The 6,470-nt window shown below is 35.7% G+C and overlaps 1 non-coding gene across 1 annotated transcript; it reads left to right on the forward strand.

Moving 5' to 3' along the window:
• The first annotated feature begins 2,088 nt into the window (after window positions 1-2,088).
• TRNAA-GGC (transfer RNA alanine (anticodon GGC)) lies at window positions 2,089-2,160 on the forward strand. Its single transcript has one exon. It is a non-coding gene; the product is annotated as a tRNA-Ala (tRNA).
• Window positions 2,161-6,470: the final 4,310 nt, after the last annotated feature.

Below are 6,470 nucleotides of genomic sequence, written 5' to 3' on the forward strand. Positions count from 1 at the left end.
ACATTATTCTTCAACTCATAAATTATTTTACGATAATTATACAACTATTATGAGAATATTAATCTCCCACATTGCTTTGGTCAACGTTTTTTTTTCGTGGAATACGTTTTAATCCACTGCAATTTGCAGTAATGCATCATTTCCCGCCATTGTGATTTTTTCCGAAATTCCAATAGTATTTGGCAACTTTGTTTGGTTTTGGCGATAATTGGCAATGCCCCATATTTTCCTCGAAGAAATATGGTAAGCCTATGTTGGAGGGATTGTTCTCAGCCACCTGCTAAGGCTGAGACTTCTGACGTCATACTGTCTCCAGTAATATTAGAACTCTTTAATACGTATATGAAGGCGTCTTAGTAATATAAGCTCGATGGATAACGTCCATCATTGATTTCATTAAACTGGATGGAAAAAAAAGTTGAATCGTTTTTATTGAGAAAAAAAATATTCGTAATACTCGAATCACCACAGACGAACTTACTTTGATAATCTTTACAAACTTGGAGGTATGGGGAGGGGAAATGTCCGAACAGCGATTTGGGGGTTTTTGAAAATTTTGTGCCGTGGTTGGCAACTTCGCCGTAATTTCGTGACTGCGATATCCCGTATTTTTCTATATTTGCGCACCGAATTTTCCGTATTTTGTTCGAAGAAATATCATGGTCAGCTTAACTAGAGCCGAAAACACCGCTACTAGAGCAGGTGATCTTTCTTGAATCACCTTTCAAGAACTTAAAGATGTAACGCTAGGTGCCTCTACTAGACCGAAAGTTATTAATTCCCCCCGCGTAATTGCGGTCGTTCAGCTACATCCAGTAAGGCCGCGTGAAGTTTCTATTTCGTATGAGCGGGGATATCCGAAATTTTAGTTTTGAGTGTGTGTCATCCTCAAACTTTTTCTTCAGTGCGATGAAACTATATGATTAACTGGATTCACGGTAAATTTATGCATAATTTATTGAATAACAGACCGCAGTTTATACTGTATTAAAGAATTTCTGTATTAAAGAATATTGTACAGAATTTGCTTTTATGATTCTTTTTCCTTGCGTGGTTGCGGAATTGTTCCGCATCGGATTAATGTGAGCAGTGACCAGGACCATATTGTGGCTGTCATAATCCTGTGTCCCTGATAAGTTTGGTCCCTGGGGAAATATTTTTTGTGGGGGGGGGGGGGATTCCTTAACGATCGCATAATTTTCAAGAGAACAGTAATAAAAGTGGCTATTTTTTTTTTTATTCAAGAAAATTGTATAAAAATGAGTATGAGCAATATATGTATTCATTTTTAATTTTCGGAATTTTTTTTAGCTTGAAATCAAGAAAATTTAATTTTTCAGGAAAAGCCAATTATCAGGGTTATTATGACTGAATGTTAGTTTTTCAGTAAATATGAAAAATATGTATTTTAAACATTAAAAGAAAATTTTATGAAACTTACACGTAATACAAATATATGAGATACAAAATCTAATGTCTCAATCTGGACAGTAGTACAGAGTTTCCTTCCCACATCTCTTATTGTTTGCATCTCTTCTCGAACAACAAACTTTACATTCTCTTGAGAAATTGAATTTTTCTGGATGTTAATGCCGAAAGTGATTTGCCTCCTCCAGGAATCGAACTGGGATCCCCGTGCATACTGGGCAAGTGCGTTAACCAATATACCAGAGACACACTTTTCGATTCCTCATAACACGCATTAGTAGTGTGAAGCGCTGAGTGGAGTCACAGCAGCCTCCCTTAACTACAGCAATTTTCGCCCCCAGTTGGCATTTTGTATGAAGAGATAGTATTTCTTTAGTATTTCTTTCCCCTTTTTCGAGCAATAAAGTAATCACCAAGATATTGGTCTACAGTATCTACTGCTCCCATATTTTTTGTTGTAATCTGTTACAACTGGACGTTTACAAGATTCTTTGAAAGACTGGTTATTTGTGGAGATGAAGATTACAAGGAAGAAAATTCATCACTGCCCACACGGGGACTCGAACCCCGGTCTCTCGCTTGCCGGACGAGTGCTCTACCATCTAAGCTATGGAAGCAGATAGAATATTTCAACCTTGGAGCGTATATAATATTCTATCTGCTTCCATAGCTTAGATGGTAGAGCACTCGTCCGGCAAGCGAGAGACCGGGGTTCGAGTCCCCGTGGGGGCAGTGATGAATTTTCTTCCTTGTAATCTTCATCTCCACAAATAACCAGTCTTTCGATGAGTCTTGTATTGACAAGTGGAGAGGACGTTTCTATATGCAACTGTACGTTTTTTCACAACTTTACTATGGCACTGTACATCTACTATGTCATTTGTATGGACAGTAGATAACATCGTAACAGCTCTCTTATCTTTCCACTTCATGACAAGAACTTTACCTTGACGAAAAGAAAGTTTGACCTTTTGCAATTTTCTTTTTCACCAGTTCTTGGGGCGTTTCTTTTTGATTTAATTTTACAGTTTCATAAGTGTGTTTGAAATTTTAGAAGCATTGTCTGCCAATTCTGGTGAGGTATAAAAATTGTCTGTTGTCAGACAATATCCTTTTTAGCAGTGGTTTGATGAGTGACATAATGACTCGAATTGGTTGGGGCATATTTTCATATTTCTGATCAAAAATCATACCTTTTCCAGCATATATAATTTGAGACCATATATGCCCTGAGGTTGATTCACATAATAAATAAGACCTTACTCCTAAACGGCATATATTGTCGCCATCCCAAATGACCTTTGAAGAGCATAAGTGTTTCATCAGTTGCAATATCATGTTCAGGAGTTACAGCTCTTTGAAACAGTTTATTCAGGTGCTCTAACACAGGCCAAATTTTGTGCAGTTTCATATTTGGATGTGTGTTAGAATCAAAAGTTTCATTATCTACAAAGTGCAGAAACTTGTGTATCTCGTAAAATCTATTACAAGACATAATGCTTCTAAAAAAAGGAGTTGAAATTTAATGTTTTTGCTCCAATACATTTTAGTGTCTAGTTTTTTTTACAATACCTTGTAAGATAACTATACTAAGAGTATAGCTATTGATACTTAGAAGATAAACATTTTTAGCATAATAAGGGGTATTATGAATATTAAAACTTGCCTCATCTCTGACTAAATATTATGGAATAGTATATCAAGATTCATTTGAGATACCTCTGATCATGTGCTAGCCATGGGGACAAGGGAATTACGAGTCGCTTTCACCCTCTCTAGGGAATTCCTGACCAAACTGTCCAAGCTTTGCTCCTTGACACAAAACCATTATGTAAAAAAAACAATGGCCACCAAGAAGACGGCTCTTTCTGGGAACCAAAAATGTCGTCAGTCAGCCCCTGGTGGATCCCCAGAAAGTCTACCTGCCACCTCTACACATTAAACTGGCATTGATGAAAAATTTTGTTAAAGGAATGAATTGAAACGGCAATGGTTTTAGCTTTCTAAAAAAACAAATTTCCATGGGTCAGTGGCGTTAAAATCAAGGAAAGCATATTCGTTGGCCTTCAAATTCGAGAATTAATGAACGATGCTGAGTTTGATGCCACCCTAAATAAGCAAGAAACACCAGCATGGGAGTCATTCAAGAAAGTAGTCCAGAACTTTCTTGGAAATAACAAGACAGACAAATATAAGGACCTTGTGGAGGAATTACTTCAGAATTATAAAGCTCTTGGTTGCAATATGTCACTGAAGAGATACATTTTCCTCATTCACGCTTGGATTTTTTCCCTATAAAAAGAAAATCTAGGTGATGTCAGCGATGAACACAGTGAGCGATTTCAACAGGACATATCCATTATGCAATCGCATTATCAAGGCAAGTGGAGCCCAAACATGCTGGCCGATTACTGTTGGACATTAAAAAGAGATATTCCTGCTGCAAAATACAGAAGAAAATCATGTAAAAATACCTTTTGAACTGCCATTAATATTAGAATTTAAGTTGTAAGCAAATGCGAAAAATATACGTTTTTCAAAATTTTAAACGTGTGTTACTCAAAAACTATGCCTGGCACAGAAATTCTGAAAGCAGATTCGGAATCAGTACGGAAAATACTATAAGAATGATCCTATTTGATCCAAGAAACACGAAAAAAGTGAAATTTTGTTTACCAGTTGCTATGGCATCCATAGCCATCACTAAGAAGCAGGAGAGTTCCAATTTCCTGCCCAATATAATAATAATAATAAGAGAAAAGGGCCTTTAGCCATTTAAATGTACAAAACATGCTCTTTTGCCTCCATCATCAACGCTCCTTAATGTTATGGCCACTTACTTGAAGGATCCCGTCAAAGATTGCGTAATAGCCACTCCATATTCTTTTCTCTCTCTCTCCCCCTTATAATACTGAAACCTATCTCTTGACCATTGTATTGCCACCTGCACACAATTGACTTTATGGCTTTATTTCATCTATTTACCCATCCCTTCCATGGGAATATGTGCCTTTTCTGACTTTCTTTGCTTCCTCCCTACTTTTCTTTTCCTTCTTTTTTTTTTTTTTGTTCAAACCCCCCCCTCCACAAAAAACGTCTTCCTCCCTTATGCAACAAAAGATCGTAGGGGGGGGGGGTGAACCTTGACCAATGATGTTAATATTAATACTAATTTGTATCTATGTAATCCTCATCACCCAATAGAATCATCTTTCTTTGAAGCCAGACTTCCAATGTGAAAAAGGGGATGTGCCCCTCAAAAACTTTACTTTTTTGGAATTTTGAAAAAATTAAGGGAGATTGATTAATGCAAGCTGGAAATCAAGTTGAGAAAAGGATGCAGCACTTAGAATTTGTTTTTAGACATGGTAATTTTCATCGGATGCTGCGATCATCCGTGACAAAAAGGATGGAGGAAAAGTAGGAAAGAAATTCTTACCACATTTTAAGTAAATTATGGAGGTTTAATTAAAACCCAAACTATGCAAAACTAACAGGGAAAGATGGCGAAATTAAATATAATGGGTGTTTAAAATAAAAGAGTTATTCCAACATCAAGTTAAAAATATTATAATTGAACATATAGTATTCTGTCTATGTATTATGCGGATTTTGGTATCGTGATGTTTGGTTTTTTTTTTAATTGACTTTGTATTTGTGTAAATATAAATCGTTCTTTTCATGATCATTTGATTAAATATTAAATGCTATTGAAATTTAACTCTTACATGATTCTTTCTTTTCATGAGTCATCGTTTTATTCTAAATGTATATTGGACCACTAGGATCCTGGGTTAATCTAGATAATTATATATATATACTAGCTATAATACCCGGCGTTGCCTGGGTTTTCTTCAATGAGGCTTTTTTGGATCACGTGATATCTCCCTCTTTCTTTGAGGGACATGCAAACCGTGTCCAAGTTCACCAATATGGCGACTTCCTGCGCGACTCACGAAAGAAACAAATCTAGATTTAAAGAAACGTAAAAAAAATAAATATATATATTTTTGTTTTTTTAAAGGGTGCTAGGTATTTTGATTCCCCCTTTGAACTTCAAGTTATCTTTCTCTGCCTGTTTCTGCTTCAAAAAATGCTTAATTAAAGCTGTGGAATTTTTTCGATGTACTTTTTACGGGCCCATAATTAATTTTAAAACATCCTAAACTATGAATTTATGCAGTTGAATATCGAAAGACAATACGGAGACATTAATTTCCATGCTTGAGAAGATATAAATAAAAAGTTGAAATCAATGTTATTGCATGAATGTCCAACTCAAAGTAGGTCCTGCTAATTACTTCATATTTAATCTCCTGGTCTTCAAATATCTCTAAGCGAACTCAATATTTCAAAAATCTGGTATTTAATACAATTTTTAAAATTATTGATGTGACAGAAAACCCCACCAAATTTCCACATTAAAATCGGCAATTTTAACATTGATTTCTATGAAGATCACCCTTTTCCTGACCATCAAAGAGATTCTGATGATGATTATGACGTCTATTCAAAAAGTCTCATTACTGAGAGTATTGAAAATATGGCAAACTATTATACATACACACACACTGGCAGCGTTAAAGAAGTGACAAACCATTGTAAACTCATATACACGTCTGAAACTCATTGCTAGGGAACCACGGTAACCAAAGTAGTAGTAGTTGAAGCCCAAAAACCATCGTTACCAGACAGTTTTTTGCCTATTTGGGACACTTGTCCTGCTCTGACGGAATTTTAAAGTAGCCTATCATTTAAGTCGGGCCCCATTTGGTATATATGCAAAATTTGACAACATTCGATCTAAAATTGTAGATTTGTATAGAGAACGTACACACACAACAGACAGAAAATCAATTTTATATATATAGATTTTCTCCCAGTGGTCCGACACAGTGTTATTTTTGGAAATGATGTAATACGGGGTGATTATAAAAAAACTATCCCGACATATGGGCCCCTAACTATCATACCATTCACAGAAACTGAATGAAATTTTGGCATAAGGTATTTTGAGGTATGCGCTCAAGAATGATATGGAA

This window comes from Pholcus phalangioides, unplaced genomic scaffold, assembly GCF_987345545.1.
Source record: "Pholcus phalangioides strain wild (caught in Gottingen) unplaced genomic scaffold, Ppha-v1.0 ptg000003l_1, whole genome shotgun sequence".
NCBI classification, from domain to species: Eukaryota; Metazoa; Arthropoda; class Arachnida; order Araneae; family Pholcidae; genus Pholcus; species Pholcus phalangioides.